Genomic DNA, 26,284 nt, shown 5'->3' on the forward strand with positions numbered 1-26,284 from the left:
ACATATTTCATTTCCATTATAAGTAGGGATAATATGGGATTTAGCCCTGGGCCAAACAGAGTCAACCTTGCAGGCTTTTACTGACAATGTCACCATGAGACCAGTCAGGAGGCATGCTTGAGGCATGGAAAACTCTCAAGGACTTGGATTGGCTTTGGAGTTTTGTATTAAATCCATCAATTGTTATCGTGCTAAACACGTACAATCAACACGAAAAGTAGGAAAGTGTCCTGAAATGTGTTATGCAAAAGTAAAAAAGTTGAACTAAAATATGTCAACATCTTTATCTTTATTACGATCCCCGTTAGCTGATGCCATGATGACAGCTAATCTTCCTGCGGTCACACAACAACAAGACTTTACAGATCACACAACTGCTAGGAAAAGCGAAATCCACATAATTGTTTTCTTACTAGCCTGTTTAAATATACGGTGTCTCAACTCTGCTTGCTGTTCCCTAATGACCAGCCTCACAGTTGAGTTCAACAACGAGACAAAATGTCAAACTCATGTCCATGTTTTGAACAGGACATTTTGTTGAAAGATATGTAACTTCTACCTACCCTCATCACTGCCACTTTTTTCTTCTAGGTCAGAGATGGTCATGGAACTGCAGGGTATGCAGGTTTTTGTTCTACCCCAGCTCGAACTGCCCTGGAAACACTGTAATAGCTCTCACAAAACGCCCCTTGCCTACAGTATTAGGAGCTATTGTTGATAACTCAATCTGAAGAACAGACAGGAATATATATATAAAATAAAGGACTCTTCTTTTTTCCCAATCAGACAGAGCAGAAAAGGTGTGAATTGTGCGTCTCTCTTCCAGGTACAGTAAGATTGTTTGCAATGCTAATAAGAACCACGGAATGAATCCAATTTGATTTTGTTCCGGGGGAATGTTTCATTTAAAACCGTAGGGGAAGTCAGAAAGTCTTGCAAGCCCCCAGGCTACTTCACTTCAGGGGTACATCCCTATGGCCCGGAAGTGGACTAATCTTCATGTATCACTTTATTAACCAGGAAATAAGAAATACACCAAACCACAACAGAGCTTTCATTCCCTATGGGAGTTGTTGAATACAAAATATAATGGTTGTTAGATGGATAAAGCTGCATGAAAGACAAAGGTTTATGTGTACAGAGTGGAAGGCATTAGATTTTGTCTGCTGGCTCCCACTCAAATGTATGAAGCTTCCCGTGTCACAGTGCAAGCCGTGCAGATTTTGTACTTACTTCTAAAAAATGTATCTCGGTCACCATAAGCTAGACTGCCAGCCAGGGTTGCTCCTGTTCCTTGCCTCAGTGTTAAATTGTATTTTTAGAATTCCATTCCACACAAAGAATCAATGTGGCTGTAAACATGTTTTCAAGTGTTATGACAATGATTAAATCTTCTACCGGGGACTTTAGCTCAGCGATTTCTCCACTATGTCATTATGAAAGCGTTAAAGGCGTTTATAAATGGCTGTTAAACATTGATTCATATTGATAGGGAGACATACAGAAGTGCAAATCAAGGTAATGTCATGGAGATTGTTCTGCTAGTGACTCACCATACCTCTTAGCTGGAAATATGTCAGGAGCACACATTCAATATCATAGTGTGAAGAAAACCCTTACTATTGCCCATGAGTACTACCCAGAACTTTCTCTCAATCCCTCTCTCTGGTCCTGGAACTAAGAGACACATTTTGTGACTTCTAACAGCTGAGGTAGGCTACCAACCCCTGACGTCAGCCTGAGTCTGTCCTGCTGCAGAAGGTCATTTCACACCTATGCGTTAGGCACCAGATGTACAGGGACAAGAGTCAGCTGAGCCGGTCAGCCAATCAGTGGTTGGACACCCCAGTCTGTCACTAAACTCTTCAGTTGTTTCCACGATGGCAGGTTGAAACAAACTGCAGGTTCGAGTTAGGGTTTATTTTGTAATACATTTGCTAACGTTTCTAAAAACCTGTTTTCGCTTTGTCATTATGGGGTATTGTGTTTAGATTGATTAAGAAAAAAATGAATTTAATTCAGTTTAGATTAAGGCTTTAATGTGGAGGAGGAGACTATGGGAGGTACACAGTACTACATAGAGCCATGACTACATGGAACTCTATTCCAAATCAGGTAACTGATGCAAGCAGTCGAATCAGATTTAAAAAAACAAATACAAATACCCCTTATGGAACAGTGGGGACTGTGAAGAGACACACACACACACACACACGTGATAAGACACGAACTCTACACACACGTCCACATGGATGTTGTATTGTAAAAATGTGGTGGTGGAGTGGTGGCCTGAGCGACCACATTTCATGTTTTGTGAAAAGTGTTATTAAATGTAATGTCATGTAATAGTTTAAATTGTATATACAGTAACTGCCATAATGTTGCTGGATCCCAGGAAGAGTAGCTGCTGCCTTGGCAGGAACTAATGGGGATCCATAATAAACCCCAGGAAGAGTAGCTGCTGCCTTGGCTGGAACTAATGGGGATCCATAATAAACCCCAGGAAGAGTAGCTGCTGCCTTGGCAGGAACTAATGGGGATCCATAATAAACCCCAGGAAGAGTAGCTGCTGCCTTGGCAGGAACTAATGGGGATCCATAATAAACCCCAGGAAGAGTAGCTGCTGCCTTGGCAGGAACTAATGGGGATCCATAATAAACCCCAGGAAGAGTAGCTGCTGCCTTGGCTGGAACTAATGGGGATCCATAATAAACCCCAGGAAGAGTAGCTGCTGCCTTGGCAGGAACTAATGGGGATCCATAATAAACCCCAGGAAGAGTAGCTGCTGCCTTGGCAGGAACTAATGGGGATCCATAATAAACCCCAGGAAGAGTAGCTGCTGCCTTGGCAGGAACTAATGGGGATCCATAATAAACCCCAGGAAGAGTAGCTGCTGCCTTGGCAGGAACTAATGGGGATCCATAATAAACCCCAGGAAGAGTAGCTGCTGCCTTGGCAGGATCTAATGGGGATCCATAATAAACCCCAGGAAGAGTAGCTGCTGCCTTGGCAGGAACTAATGGGGATCCATAATAAACCCCAGGAAGAGTAGCTGCTGCCTTTGCAGGAACTAATGGGGATCCATAATAAACCCCAGGAAGAGTAGCTGCTGCCTTGGCTGGAACTAATGGGGATCCATAATAAACCCCAGGAAGAGTAGCTGCTGCCTTGGCAGGAACTAATGGGGATCCATAAAAAATACATATGGCATAGTTTGCGTGTCTTAGCTATTCAGACCATGAGTTAAAATCTCTAATGCGTAACAGTATTTTAGCATCATTATTCATTATTTGAGTCATCAGGCGCAGGTAAACTGTGATTCCAAAACGAACAGCTCCTACTGTAAAATGTGGCAGAAATGACAGGCCTCTCTGTTCATTACAGTTAATGAAAGTGTTATTGCAACCCTGTCTGTTGACTGAAAGCATGCTGCTTACAACACAGCATGATATTAACATCCACCGAATACCTTGTCTTAATCAATCTAATGGCTACAAATGACATTCTTAGATTCTAGAACACGTTATTGGATTCTATAGCACGGAACACGGATGATAGGCTTAATAAATATACACTAAGTGATTAAATATGACAATACGTTCATGAAATACAACTAACGTGATCCATTCACCCAACTAAACAATACATACCCACGTAATTGTACGTGGATGTAACTTTCAATTAAATGACTGTTTTCAAGATAATAACAATTCGAAACAAATGACTCACTGGATAAATAAAGGCGAGGGGCACCGATAATGTTGTGAAACAAAAGACCAACCCATAAAAGTTCTGGCGGGTTATTGAAGCCTGTTAAGCACCATGGACCTCCAGCCTCCACCGTTGCAGCCAACGCAGTGAGCAATCTTTTTTTTATGTTGGTAAGCTGAGCCTGATCGAATTTCTTTGAGAAATCAGCAAAAAAGGATAAAGTAAAAAAAAAAAAAAAAAAAAGAAGAACGATTTGTAATTTGTGATAAACTGTAGACTCACTGATCAAGGACATATACCATAACATGAGATCCACTTCTCTCTCCACATAGATTAGCATTTTAATGCGTAAGACAAATCAGACATTTACAGGCCCATTCAAATGGTTACTCAAATGAGTAATGCTATTCGAAAGAGTCTCCACTGAACTCTATTCACACACATTGATGTCTCAAGTATTTGAAAAGGAAAACAGTAATACACAGTAGTATATAGTATTATTATATAGTATATATAGTATATGGATATCAATATATGGTATATACCTTGATAAAGAAACTTTACCATGACACTTTCCTTATAAAAACTATTCTATTTAAAATTGTTGATATTGTCGCCGTAATTTCTGTTCCTTCTTTGAAATTTTCTCTTTATTGATTTCTTATTTGATGTGTGTATGTTTCTATTCCCGCCGGGCTCACTTGTAAAAGAGACCTAAGTCTCAATGTGAATCACTGTTAAAATAAAGGTTTAATAAATCAAATAACTAAACTGCCCCCCCCCCCCCATCCTAATAGCCTGTAGCCATTGAAACAGAGGTACATATGGAAGACATCATCATTACATAAAACCCTATGGCTGACAACATTACATTATACCGGAATACAGGTACACTGACCCTTGACCTCTACTGACCCCATTTGTCTCACTGTCCCTTCTGCTGCTGTCCTGTTACTGTGTAAGATAGAACGCTATTGACACTAATCTTGAAGTAAGGAAATCCAGCCTGATAGAACAGTAACCAACCACTATACAGTACATCAGTATATAACCTGATAGAACAGTAACCTACCACTATACATCAGTATATAACCTGATAGAACAGTAACCAACCACTATACATCAGTATATAACCTGATAGAACAGTAACCAACCACTATACAGTACATCAGTATATAACCTGATAGAACATTAACCAACCGCTATACAGTACATGTAACGGCTTTCCTCCTCCTCTTCATCCGAAGAGGAGGAGCAGGGATTGAACCAAAATGCAGCGTTGTGTGATGACATGATTTATTTAAACAAGACGAAAAAACGAACTACACTTGAATAATTAACAAAACAAATAAACGATGTAGACAGACCTGGACGACGAACTTACATGAAACACGAAGAACGCAATAACAGGAAAACTGACTACATAAAACGAACGAACAAACAAAACCGAAAACAGTCCCGTGTGGCGTAACATACTGACACAGGAGACAACCACCCACAAACAAACAGTGTGAAAACACCTACCTTAATATGACTCTCAATCAGAGGAAACGAAAACCACCTGCCTCTAATTGAGAGCCACATCAGGTCACCCTTATACAAACATAGAAACACATAACATAGACTACCCACCCAAACTCACGCCCTGACCGTCAAACACATACAAAATAACAGAAAACCGGTCAGGAACGTGACAGTACATCAGTATATAACCTGATAGAACAGTAACCAACCACTATACAGTACATCAGTATATAACCTGATAGAACATTAACCAACCACTATACAGTACATCAGTATATAACCTGATAGAACATTAACCAACCACTATACATCAGCGTATGACCTGATAGAACAGTAACCAACCACTATACATCAGCGTATGACCTGATAGAACAGTATCCCAACAAACAGGTCTATGAATAGGATCTAACTGTCAGTAATGATCTGGACACTTAACCTTTCTCAATAGGTTCAGTCTTGGCATAATCAGTAAGGAGGCGCTACAAAAGTAGCAATCTTTATGATCCAGAGGAAATTACAGCAAAAAGAGATAGAACTCCTGTAAGTTAGAAGAACCCTGTTGATTTGCAAGCTGGTGTGGCTGAATTAAGATCTGTGTCAATACAATTTCTAGCCTGGTTGCCAGTCTCTATCAACTCAGATCAAACAAATCACACTTTAATTGTCAGATGCTTCGTAAACAACGCTGTGTTGACTAACAGTGAAATGCTTACTTACTGGCCCTTCCCAACAATACAGAAAACAAAAACAAAAATATAATAATAATAATAATAATATTAGTAATAATAGAACAAAATTGTAACGCAAGGAATAAATCCACAATGAGCAAAGATAGCTTGGCTATATACAGTACACGGGGTACGAGCACCAAGTCAATGTGCAGGGGTACGAGGTAATAACATGGCTATATACAGGGAGTACCAGCACCAAGTCAATGTGCAGGGGTACGAGGTAATAACATGGCTATATACAGGGAGTACGATCACCAAGTCAATGTGCAGGGGTACGAGGTAATAACATGGCTATATACAGTACACGGGGTACGAGCACCAAGTCAATGTGCAGGGGTACGAGGTAATAACATGGCTATATACAGTACACGGGGTACGAGCACCAAGTCAATGTGCAGGGGTACGAGGTAATAACATGGCTATATACAGTACACGGGGTACGAGCACCAAGTCAATGTGCAGGGGTACGAGGTAATAACATGGCTATATACAGGGAGTACCAGCACCAAGTCAATATGCAGGGGTACGAGGTAATAACATGGCTATATACACAGAGTACCAGCACCAAGTCAATGTGCAGGGGTACGAGGTAATAACATGGCTATGTACAGGGAGTACCAGCACCAAGTCAATGTGCAGGGGTATGAGGTAATAACATTCTCCGGCACCGTTTGTCGAGCGGTAGCAGAGAGAACAGTATATGACTCGGGTAGCTTGAGTCTTTGACAATTTTTTGGGCCTTCCTCTGACACCGCCTGGTATAGAAGTCCTGGATGGCAGGGACTTCGTCCCCAGTTATGTACTGGGCCGTATGGACTACCTTCTGTACCTAGAATTCCACTCCTTGAACTCCATGTCATGTGCCAATATTCCACTCCTTGAACTCTGTTTCATATGCCAAATCTTTGGCACATGACATGAAGTACAAGGAGTGGAAGACTGACAACCAGGCTATACAGTTTCCTTTCTGAGTACCCATTTAGCAATCCAGAAAAAAAGGGCCCTGTTTGTTGAATGAAAAGTCATATTAAGAAATCAATGTATCACTCAGTAACAAAAACAAAATAACACATAGCCTAGTTTAGCTATGTAGCTGTATAAAGCATTTTTTTTTTACCAGTCCAGCCAAGGAAAGAGAAACGATACTTGATATCAAATCCATTATAAATGTGCCAATAGAGACACAGGAGAGCCAAGAGACGAATGCAGGTAAATAACTGAAATGACAGATCCAATCTTACGTGTATAATTTAAATAGAGAGGAATAGTCACAGAGCTAAACAAAATATGAATAAAGAAATGTGGTCCTTTTAGAAGTGACGAGAGCTGTAGCATTAAACTCATTCATCTTCCATGTTGCTTTTTCCTGCAGGGCCTAATATTCCTCATCAATCAGTAAGTTTGGTGTCAAGTGTGGACAATCTGACACAAAGTAAGTGTCAGCCTCTTTACTTGTTGTTCTACAACCTGGTTAATGAATAGGCTCATGTGAGTTGATGAATATGTATCGATGAGAGCTTGTAGAAGTGATAAGTGTAATAAAGGCCAGATTCAGTTAAGTACTGACTAGAGGCAACATATGAAACACACTGACCTCTGGCGCAAAATATGACTCTGTCCCAAAGTGTACCCTAATCTCAATATAGTGCACTACTGTTGAACAGGGCTCATCAGGCGCTGGTCAAAAGTAGTGCACTACGTAGGGAATAGGGTGCCATTTGGGACAGGAACCTATAACTCTCACACACACACACACACACACAGAAGAGACACCCACAAGTACTAGCAGACATCAAATACATAAAAGGAAGTCATACTAACAATGGAGAGGTCAATCAAGCACTTTAAAAGCGAGGAGTGAACACCGTGCTTACATAGACACATCTGCTGCGCCGATGAAAGATTCCAACGTCGTCTTTCTTCTTTACACGTTTTTTTTCCCTTCTTTGCCTTGGCTACACCTCTCCAGGTTGGCTGCTTAATGTGTGAAGGAACGGAAATTGGTAACTTAAAATGTGTGATTAGAATCGTCGTTAGAATGGCATCTCTGCCTGCCCTTGACACAGTAATATGTTCTTAGATCGGATACATTGAGACTGCTATATTATAAAACTTTAAAATTAGCAAGACATAGGTTTGTTTATCTCTCTTTGCTTGATCGCCACTTTTTAATTATGTTTACAATTAGTACAGACGTGGAGTCAGCAACACTTGACTGAAACCTTCAACAAACAAGATAATCAAAAGTACATCTTCATGTTGTTTTTAAACTCATGTATTTGACCAAAGTTTCTTAATTAGGGCCAATTCTTAATTGCATGCATATGCATCACAAAAACAAAAAATAATAGACTGTGGTTTATGAAACATGAAGCTAAAATGTCTACTGATAACACAATGGAAAGAGTCCAAAATGGCAACCTATTTTCACTATACAGTAGTGGACTACTTTAGACCAGAGCCCTATGGGCCCTGGTCAAATGTATTGCACTTTATATGGAATATGGTGCCATTTAGGATGATTATTAGCAGTAGTTCTTCTAACTGTGATGGACTTCCGGACTAATAGTGTTCTGTTTCAGAACATTCTCGAGCCTCCCAGAACTGCACACCCTTCTAATTGACCTCATCTAGTCACGATCCTTGGCAAATTAAATAAAACCCATCAAAGGGGCAATCTGAATATGCTAAAAAACATTTTTGGATTTATGAAAATAATAATGTACTGTATACCCATTGATTATTGAAGAATATAATTGAATATGTCTCATGAGCTTAGTTCAACTGTCACACCATGTTAGTACTCCAATGTTTTAATAATTGCAAAAGTAAACAAACACTGTACAGTCTCAAAACATGGTTCAAACTATAATGTTGATATCATGGATGGTCAGTCATTGCATCCATAGCTCTGTCTATGAATTTGAGAGTGGTTACATTTATCCAGGCCCCAATCCCTCAGCTTTTTAGCAAAACAGATGCGGGGTGTTATTGTTTCATACTGCGGATTGGTCCATTCAAGATCAAAAACTAATAACGCTAAGTAGGCTATGAATTACAAAACACAGACACGCTGGGAATGACAGATTTCTTATAGACTAGCATCAGCGCTTTGTGTTGGGAGAAAATAAATGATAGTGGTGTTTGTTCATCATATCTTAACAAACATCAATAGTTTATCACCTGGGAAATGATCTGCAACCCGTTTTTACGGTGCTAAGGATTTCTGATTAAACTAGAAGCAGTTGCAGGAGGACGATGGAAACCTTGGGTCATCATGTACAGTTGAAGTTGAAGTTTACATATACCTTAGCCAAATACATTTAAACTCAGTTTTTCACAATTCCTGACATTTAATCCTAGTAAAAATTCCCTGTCTTAGGTTAGTTAGGATCACCACTTTATTTTAAGAATGTGAAATGTCAGAATAATAGTAGAGAGAATGATTTATTTAAGCTTTTATTTCTTTCATCACATTCCCAGTGGGTCAGAAGTTTACATACACTCAATTAGTATTTGGTATCACTGCCTTTAAATTGTTTAACTTGGGTCAAATGTTCCAGGTAGCCTTCCACAAGCTTTCCACAATAAGTTGGGTGAATTTTGTCCGATTCCTCCTGACTGAGCTGGTGTAACTGAATCAGGTTTGTAGGCCTCTTTGCTCGCACACGCTTTTTCAGTTCTGCCCACAGATTTTCTATAGGATTGAGGTCAGGGCTTTGTGATGGCCACTCTAATAACTTGACTTTATTTTCCTTAAGCCATTTTGACACAATTTGTAAGTATGCTTGGGGTCATTGTCCGTTTGGAAGACCCATTTGCGACCAAGCTTTAACTTCCTGACTGATGTCTTAAGATGTTGCTTCAATATATCCACATAATTTTGCTTATTCTCTCTCTCTCTCTCTCTCTCTCTCTCTCACCACCTCTCTCTCTTCCCCCTACACCCAGGCTCTGTTAGGCAGGTCATAAATTCCTAGAGGTGTTTCTCTCCTCATGGCTAGAGTGTAGAGAGAGTGAGTTTCACAAGAGAACAAAGGAACCTCTTCTACATCACAGAACTTGAGAACTGAACAATGTCCATGTTTTGGACAATGTGTACACGGTCGGGGGAGAATCCAGCTACGACCGGTCCATTTTGTTTAATGTTTGTGAACTCATGAGAGACAATACAGCCACATTACCATAACTGTGTTTATAGAAGAGTCTCAGGTGTGATGCTTGCATCTAATTGATGCTTGCATCTAATGTTGTATAAAATGAATGAGTAAAGATGAAACTATTTGTGAAATTTTGTGATATGATTTTAAACTGTTTAATGAAGGAAACTCCAATTCCCTTTGGAGTTTAACTAAGTCATAGGCCCGCCCCATGAGCACAGACATTGATCTGGCATCATGGGGCAGCCCGTTTCTACTGAATAAAACCCCCACCCGAAATAATTTCCCTTTAGACCAGTACCTCATCACAGAGGGAGCTAAGGTTTGAGTAGATTGCTGAATCTTTTAACCATACCACGTGGTTAAACTCTGAGACTATCGATCCGACAGAATAAGAGCAAATCTTTGATACTAATTACTAGTCTGCAGCTAGGAATTCTATACCATTGAATGCGAAGGCCGACAACCGCCGAAACATCTATTCTATAACAACATTTCTGAATGTTACTCTGAAGTAGCCATTCTAACCAAAGACTCCAGGGACACAGAGAGAGGGGCGGATGAACTTCCAACATAGATCACGATGACACACTGAGCATAAATATATATATATTGATTGCAATTATTCCAGAATGAGTGAGCGTTCATGTGCAAAGGATTAGCATTTCAATGGTTATAATTATCAACTTTGTCGTGTTTTTTTATCTTTTGCGCCCTTCTCAGTCCCTTTGTCTACCAAGCCGCGATACCGGTTTAGCCCACTAGGGCACATTTTTTACATTACATTTTAGTCATTTAGCAGACGCTCTTATCCAGAGCGACTTACAGTAGAGTGCATACATTTTATTACATTTTTTTTTTACATACTGAGACAAGGATATCCCCTACCGGCCAAACCCTCCCTAACCCGGACGACGCTATGCCAATTGCGCCCCACGGACCTCCCAGTTGCGGCCGGCTGCGACAGAGCCTGGGCGCGAACCCAGCCCAGCCTGGGCGCGAACCCAGAGACTCTGGTGGCGCAGCTAGCACTGCGATGCAGTGCCCTAGACCACTGCGCCACCCGGGAGGTTGAGAACACATCCCCTATCATTTCCCTGTAACCATTATTACTTTGTTTGTTTGTTGATGCATTTCTGTGATTATTTAGTTAATAAATAAATAATTGAAACAATTGATGTATGGATAATTCATAGTGAAGGCTGGGTTTGTGCAGATAACCAACAATTTACGACATTTGGAATAAGACTAACGTGAGGTAAATAATAATTCATTAATTAGAAGACTAATTGATCAGATATTAAAATATCTGAAGAGTTATATTAGGAAAATTATAACTTTGTAGTCTGAATATTTTCCTTGGTGCCCCGACTTCCTAGTTAATTCCATTTACCTAATTAGTTAATCACGTAATAATAATTACAGATAATTGATTTGATAAACTAACAGTCTTCAGTTTTATAATGCCAAAGACACGACACTGGCTTTTTTATGGCGGTTTTGGAGCAGTGGCTTCTTCCTTGCTGAGCGGCCTTTCAGGTGATGTCGATATAGGACTTGTTTAACTGTGGATATAGATACTTTTGTACCTGTTTCCTCCAGCATCTTCACAAGGCCTTTTGTTCTGGGAGGGATTTGCATTTTCGCACCAAAGTACGTTCATCTCTAGCAGACAGAACGCGTCTCCTTCCTGAGCAGTTTGACGGCTGCGTGGTCCCAAGGTGTTTATACTTGCGTACTATTGTTTGTACAGATGGACGTGGTACCTTCAGGCGTTTGGAAATTGCTCCCATGGATGAACCAGACTTGTGGAGGTCTACCATTTTTTTCTGAGGTCTTGGCTGATTTATTTAGATTTTCCCATGATGTCAAGCAAAGAGGCACTGAGTTTGAAGGTTTGCCTTGAAATACATCCACAGGTACACATCCAATTGACTCAAATTATGTCAATTAGCCTATCAGAAGCTTCTAAAGTCATGACATCATTTTCTGGAATTTACAAGCTGTTTAAAGGCACAGTCAACTTAGTGTATGTAATCTTCTGACCCACTGGAATTGTGATACAGTGAATTATAAGTTAAATATTCTGTCTGTATGTAACGATCGTCCTGGGAAGAAGGAGTGGACCAAAACGCAGCGTGGGAAGTGTTCATGTTAATTTAATAAATAAACTGAACACTGAAATAACAAAAACACCAAGGAGAGTAAACGAAACGAAACAGTCCTGTCTGGTGCAGCAACACAAAACAGAAAACAACTACCCACAAAACATAGGTGGGAAAATGCTACCTAAGTATGGTTCTCAATCAGAGACAACGATAGACAGCTGCCTCTGATTGAGAACCACACCCGACCAAACACATAGACATAGACAACATAGAACAAAAACATAGAATGCCCACCCCAACTCATGCCCTGACAACCAAAAATAGAGACATAAAAAGAATCTCTAAGGTCAGGGCGTGACACTGTAAAAATTGTTGGGAAAATTACTTGTGTCATGCACAAAGTAGATGTCCTAACCGACTTGCCAAAACTATAGTTTTTTAACAAGAAATTTGTGGAGTGGTTGAAAAATTAGTTTTAATGACTCCAACCCAAGTGTATATAAACTTCCGACTTCTATTGTAGTTGTGGCTTGAGTCCTTACGCTGCACCTACTGAACACACAGTACCAGACATACATTACTGACTTTAATGTCCCCATAGGGAAATTTTGTTGCAGTGTCATGTACACGTTTAAAGTGACGTATAAATACAAACCAAAATTGACAATACAACTTTCATAACAGTTACATACAAATATTAAAAAAAAAATGTAAAGACTAGCCTGCTGGCCTTACTAAGTGGATAGGAATATTTACCCAAGCTATTTAGAAGGCATATCACACCTGGCACAAATGATTGTCTAGTTGTGTTTTTCCTGCCGAGGGGTGCCCTGTATACCCGCGCCAAGAGGGGAGTAGTTCAAAGTCCGGGTACAGGGGGTGGCTTGGGTCTAAAATGATTTTGTGAGCCTTGCTGAGGGCCATGACCTTAAAGATCTCATCCAGGCCTGGCTGTTTGACTCTAAGTACCTTGCTTGCTGTGGTGATTATCCTTGTCAGAATATTTCTCTGGCTGACAGTGTCATTGCCAAACTAACAAACAATACAAAAAGTTAAAATACTCTCAAAGAAAGATTTGTAAAACAGAGTCAGTATAGTACAGTCAACATTAAAAGTTCCCAGCTTTTTGAGAAAGTACAGTCTGTTGACTCTTTTTGTAGATCAGGTCTGTACTTTTACTCCACTGAAGCTAATTGTCCAAGTGGACAGATCCTTAACCTGCACATACTGAACACACAGTACCAGACAGGTCATTATGTTGGACATACTGAACACACAGTAACAGACAGGTCATTATGTTGAACATACTGAACACACAGTACCATACAGGTCATTATGTTGGACATACTGAACACACAGTCCCAGACAGGTCATTATACTGAACACACAGTACCAGACAGGTCATTATACTGAACACACAGTAACAGACAGTGTAACGCTCTAGGTGTCGGGGGGTGTGAAATCAGACGCAGGAACAGCAGAGCTTCAATACGGTGATTTTAATTCCCAACCGGCAAACCAAAATGTCCAACACGGACTTACTGGGTGTCATAAACACCTGTCTACAAACACGGAGACAAAACCAGTACATAATACACGAACCACTCCCGAAATCCAAAGTAACAGACGAACAATCCCGCACAAAGAAGCAGACAGGCTGGCTGACTAATAAAGCCACACTAATTACCAATTCCCTCAAACCAGGTGATACAAATAAACACATAAGGAGGGGGAGGAAAAAGAGTCAGTGGCAGCTAGTAGGCCGGTGACGACGACCGCCGAGCGCCACCCGAATGGGAAGGAGAGCCTGCCTCGGTAGAAGTCGTGACAGTACCCCCCCTCTGACGCGCGGCTCCCGCAGCGCGCCGACACCGGCCTCGAGGTCGACCCGGAGGACGAGGCGCAGGGCGATCCGGATGGAGGCGATGGAAATCCTTTACCATAGATGGATCCAACATGTCCTCCACCGGTACCCAGCACCTCTCCTCCGGACCGTACCCCTCCCAGTCCACGAGGTACTGCAGGCCCCTCACCCGGCGTCTCGAGTCCAGAATGGCCCGTATCGTGTACGCCGGGGACCCCTCGATGTCCAGAGGGGGAGGAGGGACCTCCGGTACCTCACCGTCCTGCAGGGGACCAGCTACCACCGGCCTGAGGAGAGACACATGAAACGAGGGGTTAATACGATAATAGGAAGGGAGTTTTAATCGATAACACACCTCGTTTATTCTCCTCAGGACTTTGAAGGGCCCTACACACTGCGGCCTCAGCTTCCGGCAGGGCAAGCGGAGGGGTAGGTTTCGGGTCGAGAGCCAGACCCTTTCCCCCGGTACAAACACGGGGGCGTCACTGCGGTGGCGGTCAGCGCTCCTCTTCTGCCTTCCAGTAGCTTGTTGAAGGGACTCCCGGACGGCCCTCCAGGTCTCCTTGGAGCGCTGTACCCACTCCTCCACCGCAGGAGCCTCGGTCTGGCTCGGATGCCATGGTGCCAGGACCGGCTGGTACCCCAACACACACTGAAAGGGGGACACATTAGTAGAGGAGTGGCGTAGTGAGTTCTGGGCCATCTCAGCCCAGGGAATGTATCTCGCCCACTCCCCTGGCCGGTCCTGGCAATACGACCGCAGAAACCTACCCACCTCCTGGTTCACTCTCTCCACCTGCCCATTACTCTCGGGGTGATACCCGGAAGTCAGGCTGACCGTGACCCCCAGACGCTCCATGAACGCCCTCCACACTCGGGACGTGAACTGGGGGCCCCGATCAGAAACGATATCCTCCGGCACCCCGTAGTGCCGGAAGACGTGAGTGAATAAGGCCTCCGCAGTCTGTAGGGCAGTAGGGATACCGGGCAACGGGAGGAGACGGCAGGACTTAGAAAACCGATCCACAATTACCAGAACCGTAGTGTTTCCCTGAGAGGGGGGAAGATCGGTCAGGAAGTCTACAGACAGATGAGACCATGGCCGTTGTGGAACGGGGAGGGGTTGCAACTTCCCTCGAGGAAGGTGCCTAGGAGCCTTACTCTGAGCGCATACCGAACAGGAGGAGACATAAACCCTAACGTCTCGAGCTAAGGTAGGCCACCAATACCTCCCCCGAAGGCTCCCCACTGTCCTCGTCACCCCAGGGTGACCCGAGGAGGGTAGGACATGAGCCCACCGAATCAGTCGGTCCCGAACACCAAGCGGTACGTACTTACGGCCCGCCGGACACTGAGGAGGCGCGGGTTCCGTCCGTAGCGCCCGCTCGATGTCCGAGTCCACCTCCCATACCACTGGCGCGATCAGCCTCGAGGCGGGGATGATGGGAGTGGGTTCAGTGGTCCTATCCTCCGTGTCGTAAAGGCGGGACAGTGCGTCTGCCTTTACGTTTTTGGAACCGGGTCTATAGGACAACGTGAACCGAAACCGGGTAAAAAACATGGCCCACCTTGCCTGACGTGGGTTCAGTCTCCGAGCTGCCCGAATATACTCCAGATTATGGTGGTCGGTCCAGATGAGAAAAGGGTGCTTAGCCCCCTCAAGCCAGTGTCTCCACACCTTCAGAGCCCTGACCACCGCTAACAACTCCCGATCCCCCACATCATAGTTACGCTCCGCTGCACTGAGCTTACTAGAGAAGAAAGCGCAGGGGCGGAGTTTTGGTGGCGTACCCGAGCGCTGTGATAGCACGGCACCCACCCCAGCCTCGGACGCGTCCACCTCCACTATGAATGCTAAAGAGGGATCCGGATGCGCCAACACGGGAGCATCCGTGAACAGAGCCTTCAACCTGTTGAAAGCTCCGTCCGCCGGCGCTGACCACCGCAACCTCACCGGACCCCCCCTCAGCAGTGAGGTAATGGGAGCCGCTACCTGGCCAAAACCCCGGATAAATCTCCGGTAGTAGTTGGAAAAACCCAAAAACCAGGTGATACAAATAAACACATAAGGAGGGGGAGGAAAAAGAGTCAGTGGCAGCTAGTAGGCCGGTGACGACGACCGCCGAGCGCCACCCGAACGGGAAGGAGAGCCTGCCTCGGTAGAAGTCGTGACAGACAGGTCATTATGTTGGACATACTGAACACACAGTAACAGACAGGTCATTATGTTGGACATACTGAACACACAGTACCAGACAGGTCATTATGTTGGACATACTGAACACACAGTACCAGACAGGTCATTATGTTGGACATACTGAACACACAGTACCAGACAGGTCATTATGTTGGACATACTGAACACACAGTCCCAGACAGGTCATTATACTGAACACACAGTCCCAGACAGGTCATTATACTGAACACACAGTCCCAGACAGGTCATTATGTTGGACATACTGAACACACAGTCCCAGACAGGTCATTATGTTGGACATACTGTGCATTCGGAAAGTGTTTTAGACACCGTGACTTTTTCCACATTTTGTTAAGTTACAGCTTTATTCGAAAATACATATTTTTTTAAATCGCTGATCAATCTACACACATTACCACATAATGATAAAGCAAAAACATGTTGTTAGAAATTGTAGCAAATTGATTAAAAAAAAAGCACCTTTGGCAGCGATTACAGCCTAGAGTCTTCTTGGGTATGACGCTACATGATTGGCTCACCTGTATTTGGGTATTTTCTCCCATTCTGCAGATCCTCTCCCAGCGTCGCTGCACAGCTATTTTCAGGTCACCCCAGAGATGTTCGAATGGGTTCATGTCCGGGCTCTGGCTTGGCCACTCAAGGACATTCAGAGACTTGTCCCGAAGCCACTCCTGCTTTGTCTTGGCTGTGTGCTTAGGGTCATTGTCCTGTTGGAAGGTGAACCTTTACCCCAATCTGAGGTCCTGAACGCTCAGGAGCAGGTTTTCATCAAGGATCTTTCTGTACTTTGCTTCATTCATCTTTCCCCCAATCCTGACTAGTCTCCCAGTCCCTGCTGATTAAAAACATCCCATAGCATGATGCTGCCACCACCATGCTTCCCCATACGGATGGTGCCAGGATTCCTCCAAACGTGACACTTGGCATTCAGGCCAAAAAGTTCAATCTTGGTTTCAACAAACTAGATAATCTTGTTTTGGTACCTTTTGGCAGACTCCAAGCGGGCTGTCATGTGCCTTTTACTGAGAGAGTAGTCGTCGGGCCACTCAACAATGAAGGCCTGATTGGTGGTGTGCTGAAGAGATGGTTGTCTTTCTGGAAGGTTCTCCCATCTCCACATAGGAACTCTGGAGCTCTGTTAGAGTGACCGTCGGGTTCTTGGTCACCTCCCTGACCAAGGCTCTTCTTCCCCGATTGCTCAGTTTGGCCGGGCGGCCATCTCTAAGAAGAGTCTTGGTGGTTACAAACGTTTTCCATTTAAGAATGATGGAGGCCACTGTGTTCCTATGGACCTTCAATGCTGCAGAAATGTTTTTGTACATTTCCCCAGATCTGTGCCTCAACATAATACTGTCTTAAAGCTCTACGGACAATTTCCTCGACCTCATGGCTTGTTTTTTGCTCTGACATGCACTGTCAACTCTGGGAACTTATATAGACAGCTGTGTGCCGTTCCAAATCATGTCCAATCAATTGAATTTACCACAGGTGGACTCCAATCAAGTTGTAGAAACATCTCAAGGATCTTCATTGGAAACAGGATGCACCTGAGCTTAATTTCGAGTCTCATAGCAAAGGGTCTGAATACTTCTGTAAATACATTATTTCTGTTTTTGCATTGTCATTATGGGGTATTGTGTGTAGATTGATGAGGAACATTATTTAATGAATTTTCGAATAAGGCTGTAACGTAACAAAATGTGGAAAAAGTCAAGGGGTCTGAATACTTCCCAAATTCACTGTACCTTACACAGTACCAGATAGGTCCATATGTTGGAGATACTGAACACACAATACTAGACATGTCCTTATGTTAGACATACTGTACACATTTTTAATTCAGAAAATGATGTAATATTCCACTCCTCACTGCATTATGTGTTGAGTGAAATTAAATCTGCATTTAATCAAATAAAAATGTTTTTTGTTGTTGTGACATGCTACATAATCAACAGGTTTAGAACGGTATGGAAATGGAGGGAATAATGGCCCTTTTATGAGCTCTTGAACAATTGTGTTATTTAGGCCCTGACGCAAGGATAATCATATTCTTGGTTCCATTTGAAAGGAAACACTTTGACGTTTGTGGACATGTGAAAGGAATGTAGGAGAATATAACACAATAGATGTGGTAAAAGATAATACAAATTAAGAAAACAACCATTCTTTTTTTTTTTTGTACCATCATCTTTGAAATGCAAGACTTCTACTTCAATGAGTCGGAGGTGAAAGACATATTGATTATCCCAGACCAGACCCAAATCCCCTACACTTGGAGAAGGAGGAGACAGCGCTATAGAAGCCGGCGTGCGGGATACCTGACAAGACTATGTTGGAGAGTAGATAAACCGCCTCTACCCTCCGTTCTATTGGCGAACGTTTAATCACAGGAGAATAAACTGGATGAGTTCCGTTTGCGACTCTCCTATAAATGTGATCAAAAGAAGTGTAATATGCTATGTTTCTCAGAGTTGCGGCTGAACAAGGACATGGTAAATATAAATATAGCTGGCAGGATGGAACAGAGGTGTCGTGGAAGCTCAGGGGAGGGATGTGCATATCTTTTTGACAACAGCTGGTGTGCAATCTCTACTATTAAGGAAGTCTCAAGGTTCAGCTTGCCTGAGTTAGAATACCTCATGATAAGATTGCTTGGGGGTAAAAACTGTTGAGAAGCCTTTTTGTCCTAGACTTGGCACTCCGGTACCGCTTGCCATGTGGTAGTAGAGAGAACAGTCTATGACTGGGGTGGCTGTGGTCTTTGACAATTTTTAGGGCCTTCCTCTGACACCGCCTGGTGTAGAGGTCCTGGATGGCAGGCAGCTTAGCCCCAGTGATGTACTGGGCTGTACACACTACCCTCTGTAGTGACTTGCGGTCGGAGGCCGAGCAATTTCCGTACCAGGCAGTGATGCAACCAGTCAGGATGCTCTCGATGTTGCAGCTGTAGAACCTTTTGAGGATCTCAGGACCCATGCCAAATCTTTTTAGTTTCCTGAGGGGGAATAGGCATTGTCGTGCCCTCTTAACGACTGTCTTGCTGTGTTTGGACCATTCTAGTTTGTTGTTGATTGACACAATCATACCCTGGGTGTAATTTTGTCCCGTGGAATAGATATTGTGGATCTAAATGTTTTTCCTCATAATCCTGGACTATTAGATCACCATCTTATTATGTTTGCAACTACCACAAATAATTAACCTGGACCCCAATCAAGGATTATCAAAACTCACACTATAAATTCTCTATAAATTCTGTAAATTCTCTAAATTCGACAACCCAAAGATTTCTAGATGCCCTTCCAGACTCCCTCCACCTACCCAAACTCAGTTGTCCTGAGTCTGCACAGAACTGCCAGGACCTTGGATCAATGGAGACACTCAAGTTTTTTAATCCGGACCTCTTGAAACATTCAACAAAATTGTCACGTCCTCTTAACCTTCCAGCTGTCTACTGGACCCTATTCCAACTAAACTTCTGAAAGAGCTACTTCCTGTGCTTGGCATTCCTATTTTGAACATAATGAATGGCTCCCTATCCCCCGGATGTGTACCAAACTCACTCAAAGTGGCTGTCAGAGCTGGCGTAGTAGGATTCGATCTTAGTCCTGTATTGAAGTTGGATCTTTTAATTTTTTTATTTGGATCCCCATTAGCTTTTGCAGAAGCAGCAGCTTTTCTTCCTGGGGTCCACAAAAGCACAAAACATGACAAGTAACAAAACACTGTTACACTGAGACACAAGGACAGTCACACACATTTTAAATATAACAATATACGAATAATTAAACTAAAATAATTAAATAATTATAATAATACAAACAATACAACTAGAAAACGAATGTGTGTGTTAGAATGTGCCTGAGTGTGGATGTGTTTTTGTGTGTGTCCCCTCATCAAACAGACTTTTTGACTGTTTGATGGCTCATTGGAGGTCGTAGCGGGATTTCTTATAAGCGTCCAGATTAGTGTCCCATTCCTTGAAAGTGGCAGCTTTTTCCATTAGCTCACTGCAGATGTTGCCTGTAATCCATGGCTTCTGATTGGCATATGTACGTACGGTCACTGTAGGGATGTCGTCTATGCACTTATTAATGAAGCCTGTGACTGATGTTTTCTGATAAATCCCAGAATATACACGTTAATGTAAACATTATTTGATGTGCAGATGTCCTAGGCTGTAATTGTATAGAAATACACATACATTCTGTCTGATTCCTACTCACCACATTTTATGTGAGAGATCAGTTACTATAGCTGTCAGAGCTCTGGCATTTTGGTTCGGCCCATCATTCAGAGAGACTTATTCTATGAGATGGGGAGACAGGATTGGTCATTGAATGCTGCTGTCACATTCTTTTGCCTCATGAAAGAGAGTATAAATAAATAGATAGCTAACCTCTGGAGGCATGCCCTTACCTAATTTGCTCTCCCCATGCCACTCACTGGAATGGAAAATAAGTGGCCTAAAGAATTCCCCACATCAAACCGTGTCATGTTACAATGTTGAACCTCTCTCAGTGACATCCACCATATGTCTACCTTTCTATTAGAGTAGGAGATATACTGGTTGTCATGTTGCTGGTAGCAGTCTAGCACACAGATCTAGATCTGTTATAGTAGGAGATATACTGGTTGTCATGTTGCTGGTAGCAGTCTAGCACACAGATCTAGATCTGTTAGAGTAGGAGATGTACTGGTTGTCATGTTGCTGGTAGCAGTCTAGCACTCAGATCTAGATCTGTTATAGTAGGAGATGTACTGGTTGTCATGTTGCTGGTAGCAGTCTAGCACACAGATCTAGATCTGTTATAGTAGGAGATGTACTGGTTGTCATGTTGCTGGTAGCAGTCTAGCACACAGATTCAGATATGTTATAGTAGGAGATGTACTGGTTGTCATGTTGCTGGTAGCAGTCTAGCACACAGATCTAGATCTGTTATAGTAGGAGATATACTGGTTGTCATGTTGCTGGTAGCAGTCTAGCACACAGATCTAGATATATTATAGTAGGAGATGTACTGGTTGTTATGTTGCTGGTAGCAGTCTAGCACACATATTCAGATATGTTATAGTAGGAGATGTACTGGTTGTTATGTTGCTGGTAGCAGTCTAGCACAGAGATCTAGATATGTTATAGTAGGAGATGTACTGGTTGTCATGTTGCTGGTAGCAGTCTAGCACACAGATTCAGATATGTTATAGTAGGAGATGTACTGGTTGTCGTGTTGCTGGTAGCAGTCTAGCACACAGATCTAGATCTGTTATAGTAGGAGATGTACTGGTTGTTATGTTGCTGGTAGCAGTCTAGCACAGAGATCTAGATATGTTATAGTAGGAGATGTACTGGTTGTCATGTTGCTGGAAGCAGTCTAGCACAGAGATCTAGATCTGTTATAGTAGGAGATGTACTGGTTGTCATGTTGCTGGTAGCAGTCTAGCACACAGATCTAGATATGTTATAGTAGGAGATGTACTGGTTGTCATGTTGCTGGAAGCAGTCTAGCACAGAGATCTAGATCTGTTATAGTAGGAGATGTACTGGTTGTCATGTTGCTGGTAGCAGTCTAGCACACAGATCTAGATCTGTTATAGTAGGAGATGTACTGGTTGTTATGTTGCTGGTAGCAGTCTAGCACACAGATCTAGATATGTTAGAGTAGGAGATGTACTGGTTGTTATGTTGCTGGTAGCAGTCTAGCACACAGATCTAGATCTGTTAGAGTAGGAGATGTACTGGTTGTCATGTTGCTGGTAGCAGTCTAGCACACAGATCTAGATCTGTTAGAGTAGGAGAAGTACTGGTTGTTATGTTGCTGGTAGCAGTCTAGCACACAGATCTAGATCTGTTAGAGTAGGATATGTACTGGTTGTCATGTTGTTGGTAGCAGTCTAGCACACAGATCTAGATCTGTTATAGTAGGAGATGTACTGGTTATCATGTTGCTGGTAGCAGTCTAGCACACAGATCTAGATCTGTTATAGTAGGAGATGTACTGGTTGTCATGTTGCTGGTAGCAGTCTAGCACACATATTCAGATCTGTTAGAGTAGGAGATGTACTGGTTGCTATGTTGCTGGTAGCAGTCTAGCACACAGATCTAGATCTGTTAGAGTAGGAGATGTACTGGTTGTCATGTTGCTGGTAGCAGTCTAGCACAGAGATCTAGATCTGTTATAGTAGGAGATGTACTGGTTGTTATGTTGCTGGTAGCAGTCTAGCACACAGATCTAGATCTGTTAGAGTAGGAGATGTATTGGTTGTTATGTTGCTGGTAGCAGTCTAGCACAGAGATCTAGATCTGTTATAGTATGAGATGTACTGGTTGTTATGTTGCTGGTAGCAGTCTAGCACACAGATCTAGATATGTTATAGTAGGAGATGTACTGGTTGTCGTGTTGCTGGTAGCAGTCTAGCACACAGATCTAGATATGTTATAGTAGGAGATGTACTGGTTGTCGTGTTGCTGGTAGCAGTCTAGCACACAGATCTAGATATGTTATAGTAGGAGATGTACTGGTTGTCATGTTGCTGGTAGCAGTCTAGCACACAGATCTAGATCTGTTAGAGTAGGAGATGTACTGGTTGTCATGTTGCTGGTAGCAGTCTAGCACACAGATCTAGATCTGTTAGAGTAGGAGATGTACTGGTTGTCATGTTGCTGGTAGCAGTCTAGCACACAGATCTAGATCTGTTAGAGTAGGAGATGTACTGGTTGTTATGTTGCTGGTAGCAGTCTAGCACACAGATCTAGATCTGTTATAGTAGGAGATGTACTGGTTGTCATGTTGCTGGTAGCAGTCTAGCACACAGATCTAGATCTGTTATAGTAGGAGATGTACTGGTTGTCATGTTGCTGGTAGCAGTCTAGCACACAGATCTAGATCTGTTATAGTAGGAGATGTACTGGTTGTCATGTTGCTGGTAGCAGTCTAGCACACATATTCAGATTTGTTATAGTAGGAGATGTACTGGTTGTTATGTTGCTGGTAGCAGTCTAGCACACATATCTAGATCTGTTATAGTAGGAGATGTACTGGTTGTTATGTTGCTGGTAGCAGTCTAGCACACAGATCTAGATCTGTTATAGTAGGAGATGTACTGGTTGTTATGTTGCTGGTAGCAGTCTAGCACACAGATCTAGATCTGTTAGAGTAGGAGATGTACTGGTTGTTATGTTGCTGGTAGCAGTCTAGCACACAGATCTAGATCTGTTATAGTAGGAGATGTACTGGTTGTTATGTTGCTGGTAGCAGTCTAGCACACAGATCTAGATCTGTTATAGTAGGAGATGTACTGGTTGTTATGTTGCTGGTAGCAGTCTAGCACACAGATCTAGATATGTTATAGTAGGATATATACTGGTTGTTATGTTGCTGGTAGCAGTCTAGCACACAGATCTAGATCTGTTATAGTAGGAGATGTACTGGTTGTCATGTTGCTGGTAGCAGTCTAGCACACAGATCTAGATCTGTTATAGTAGGAGATATACTGGTTGTTATGTTGCTGGTAGCAGTCTAGCACACAGATTCAGATCTGTTACCTTTTGCCGTATATTCTCCACCTGAAACTTTTACAGTGTGCCCACTCTTCTGCATTGCAGTCATATACTTTTTTTTAATGCAGATTTTCTTCATAAGTAATACAAGTAGCATCTTGATTAAAGCTGAAATCACCGTTATATACAATTACTTTATGTGCAAGATATTGAGAATGTATGGCCCAAAAAATACCTAATAAGCTAAGCATATAGTAATGTATTATAAATGGTGGAATGGAATTATATTTATTGAAAAAAAGTTTGTGCTTACTCGAGGAAACAAACTTTGGAAAAGTCACCTTTATGCCAGAAATGCATTTATGTGGCATAAATGACTTGCCCATGTAATCCTCTTGGAAACAGTGGAAGAAAAGGAAAGCTGAAATGTTGCATGAAAGCTGAGCCAATCCCGGTGGGATTTGGCTTAAAACCTGGCAGAAATCCAACAAATTCTATCTAATTACAGCACCTAGCATTCATGAGTTTCTTTAAGGACACCTGAGAGACAAGGATGAGGGAGAGACCCATGGTGTTCTTTAAGGACACCTGAGAGACAAGGATGAGGGAGAGACCCATGGTGTTCTTTAAGGACACCTGAGAGACAAGGATGAGGGAGAGACCCATGGTGTTCTTTAAGGACACCTGAGAGACAAGGATGAGGGAGAGACCCATGGTGTTCTTTAAGGACACCTGAGAGACAAGGATGAGGGAGAGACCCATGGTGTTCTTTAAGGACACCTGAGGTATAGGGATGAGGGAGAGACCCATGGTGTTCTTTAAGGACACCTGAGGTATAGGGATGAGGTAGAGACCCATGGTGTTCTTTAAGGACACCTGAGGTATAGGGATGAGGTAGAGACCCATGGTGTTCTTTAAGGACACCTGAGGTATAGGGATGAGGTAGAGACACATGGTGTTCTTTAAGGACACCTGAGGTATAGGGATGAGGGAGAGACCCATGGTGTTCTTTAAGGACACCTGAGGTATAGGGATGAGGTAGAGACCCATGGTGTTCTTTAAGGACACCTGAGGTATAGGAATGAGGTAGAGACACATTGTGTTCTTTAAGGACACCTGAGGTATAGGGATGAGGTAGAGACACATGGTGTTCTTTAAGGTCCTTCAAATAATTAAGTCCTGTATATATGGTCTAGTGTCTAAAGAAAGGGGTTAAATATGTGTTAAAAAATACATTAATTTCCTGATCTTTCTTATATCTCTCAGATATAGGGCAGACACTTCAAAACAAACTTCCTACAGATTATTTGTTTTTCCATGTATAAATCTGTTATTCAATGCATGTTTATGGGTTAATAGCAATAAGGCCAAATGTAATGTTTAATCACATTTTTTATTTTTTTTATTTTTATACCTAAAGAGGTCCTAAAATTTCAAAACAAATAGCTAAATGATCCTTTGTATGATCATCTCAAAACAATTCCATATGTTAGCTTAGTAGAAACCCCCTCCCTATCTTAGACTCTAGGGCAGGGGTGGGCAACTCCAGTCCTCCAAGGTCTGATTGGTGTCACACTTCTTCTCCATCCCTAGCAAACACAGCTGATTATTCAAAGTGAATTCTAAACTGAAGATCATGATTGGATGATTATTGGAGGCAGGTGTGTTAGATGGGGATGGGGCGAAACTGTGACACCAATCAGGACCTCGAGGACTGGAATTGCCCACTTCTGCTCTAGGGGGTTATGGACACCTGAGACATAAAGATGCACCCTCTGAAACCATTGTGATTATTATTTGACCCTGCTGGTCATCTATGAACCTTTGAACATCTTGAAGAACAATCTGGCCTTAATAGCCACATACTCTTAAAATCTCCACCCGGCACAGCCAGAAGAGGAATGGCCACTCCTCAGAGCCTGGTTCCTCTCTAGGTTTCTTCCTAGGTTCCCCAACTTTCTAGGGAGTTTTTCCTAGCCACTGGTGTTTCTACATCTGCATTACTTGATGTTTGGTGTTTTAGGCTGGGTTTCTGTATAGCACTTTGTGATATCTGCTGATGTAAAAAGTGCTTTATAAATACATTTGATTGAAGTTTGATTGAGTTAAAGGCCCATTGTGTTCAGCATATCCAGTGAAAACCTGTTGTACTGAATCTCTGTAAGCTGTATGTGTGTTTGCACGGCCACAGCATTTGAGTCTGGTCTTCATTGAATACTCAAAAAACGAAAGACAAGTATATCATTTTACATACATGTCCTCGCTACATTGAGGGACAAACAGTGAAATACATCCTATGATTGTAACAGTGAAGACAACATCTTACTGAATTGTTTACCACTGAACAGGTAACATTGGATTGGAGGGGAAGGAGGAAATTGCATCTGCAGTGGAGGACAATCAGTCCTGGATGACCTCTCTCCACCCCTCCACCCCTGGTGGCGACCCCAGACTGGTCAGTGGAGGACAG

This window comes from Salvelinus namaycush, chromosome 5 (genome assembly GCF_016432855.1).
Source record: "Salvelinus namaycush isolate Seneca chromosome 5, SaNama_1.0, whole genome shotgun sequence".
NCBI classification, from domain to species: Eukaryota; Metazoa; Chordata; class Actinopteri; order Salmoniformes; family Salmonidae; genus Salvelinus; species Salvelinus namaycush.